Source organism: Mirounga leonina, unplaced genomic scaffold, assembly GCF_011800145.1.
Source record: "Mirounga leonina isolate KUSES-001 unplaced genomic scaffold, KU_Mleo_1.0 Mir_92, whole genome shotgun sequence".
Taxonomy (NCBI): Eukaryota; Metazoa; Chordata; class Mammalia; order Carnivora; family Phocidae; genus Mirounga; species Mirounga leonina.
The window spans coordinates 11,380,271-11,382,430 of NW_023270852.1; the positions used below are offsets into that span (position 1 = coordinate 11,380,271).

General features: G+C 46.8%; 1 pseudogene; it reads left to right on the forward strand.

The window, feature by feature from the left end:
• The first annotated feature begins 510 nt into the window (after positions 1-510).
• Positions 511-1,483, forward strand: LOC118004226 (annotated as a pseudogene).
• Positions 1,484-2,160: the final 677 nt, after the last annotated feature.

Genomic DNA, 2,160 nt, shown 5'->3' on the forward strand with positions numbered 1-2,160 from the left:
ATTTTGTATTGTCTTAATTATAAAAGAAGATGTCAGTCTGCAAACTTTGGATATTCACCACACTGAAGTACCTACTGAAAGGCAGTGTGAAGGGGAACTTGACAGGAAGTGAGGAACCTGGCCTCTGCTCCCAGATTAGGCACACTCACTACATAGAGACTTAGAGTTCATGTCTCAAGAGGTACAGTGAAGAGTTAGGATCAACACTGTCTTGGTCCCTTTCCAGATTCACGTTTCAAATTCTGATTTTGTGATAATTTTTTTTGTACGGCTCCCAAGCCAGTCTCCCTATGCATGCAACATTTCCTTTAGTAATTCAAACTAACCTTTGTTTAAGGGCTCCTTATCTGTGATCCCGGGGAAATGCCTCCACAAATCACAAGCCATGGTTGTCAGGGAAATATTTTGAAGAGTCAGTGAAAGATCTTGGTTCCTAGAGCAGGTTCTGACCCAGCAACTCCTTTGATTCCAGGGCCTGTGGTTGCACTTCTGCCTGGAGTTCTGCCCACCATGTCAGATTCCAACCACACCAGCACCTTCTTCTTCCTAGCAGGCCTCCCAGGCCTTGAGACTGTGCACAGATGGCTCTCCATCCCTCTGTGTGCCATGTATGTGGCCTCTCTGGCAGGGAACAGCCTGATCCTGAGGGTGGTGAGGTCAGAGCCCTCCCTGCACCAGCCCATGTACTGCTGGCGTGACTGACCTGGGCCTGTCTGCCTCCCCGCTGCCCACCATGCTCCCCATCTACATGCTGGGTCTCAGGCAGGTGTCGGTGGATGTGTGCCTGGCCCAGCTCTTCTTCATCCACACCTTCTCCATCATGGAGTCCTCAGTGCTGTTCACCATGGCCTTGGACTGTTTTGTGGCCATCAGCAACCCCCTGCACTATGGTACCATCCTCACGAGCCCCCGTGTTGCCAGCTTGGGCCTAGCCAGCATGGTGCTCAGCATCGGGCTCCACACCCCAGCCCCCATCATGCTGAAGAAGTTGCCTTACTGCCAGAGTCACCTCCTTTCCCACTCCTACTGCCTGCACCCAGATGTCATGAAACTGGCATGGGCAGACGCCCACATCAGCAGTGCCTATGGTCTCTTTGTAGTGCTCTCCACACTGGGGTGGACTCGGTGCTCATTGTTCTCTCCTATGTGCTGATCCTCCAAACAGTGCTATCCATTGCCTCCAAAGCTGAGCGCCTCAAAGCCCTCAACACATGTGTCTCCCACATCTGTGCTGTGCTGCTCTTCTACACACCTATGATTGGCCTGTCCATGATCCACAGATTTGGGAGGCAGGCTTCCCATTCCAACCCTGTGCTGTTCTCCTATCTTCACTTTCTCATACCGCCAGTGTTCATTCCAGTGGTTTATACCATTAAGACCAAGCAGATCCAGCTGAGGATGCTACGCTTCTTCGGGTTGGGTGGGGCTGGCATCAGAACCACTCAGGCTCAGTAGGTCTTTGGTAGAGAGAGAAAGGGCATGAGAGACTTTGGTCATAGATGTTTAACGAGCCATTTCACATAAAGTCCCATAGTGAGAAGAATGTAACAAGGAGACATCATCTTCATAGAAGTTCTCACTCGTGGGAAGAAATAACCACATTCTCATTTATTCATTTCTCATTATGCAAAGTTTCACTGAATACTTACTCTGTTAAATATACTACTATTGACTCTATAAGTAGAAATAGAACTAAGATATAGCCTCCATTTTAGAAGAAAGACTCATAATATTTAAGACTCATGAAGGGGACGGCCAATCTAAATGGAAAAGGAACTCGAAAGGATAACTTAAAGACCTTACAAGTGTATAAAAATGCACATAGTACTTTGCCTCAGAGTTTAGGAGAAAGAATTTTTGGCAACTGGGGTGATAGCTATATTTGGAATTCAGTGATATTAGAAGCATTTTGGAAAATCCCCACTAAAAATAATCCCATGAGGAAAGTCATTCCTTCTCTCTTGTAAACCACTGCATCCCCTTTCCTAAATGTAGCCCTTTCTATACATTAGGTATTTTGTTAGTTTTTGCAGAATAAAAGAATAAAAGTGTCTTCCAGAAGCTCTGTCTGTATCTGCACTCTCTTTGAGTCTTCAATAAAGTCTGCTCTCACTTCCTCTCAGCTCCTGTTTGATTTCTATCCTGCATGAAGTGAAGGAC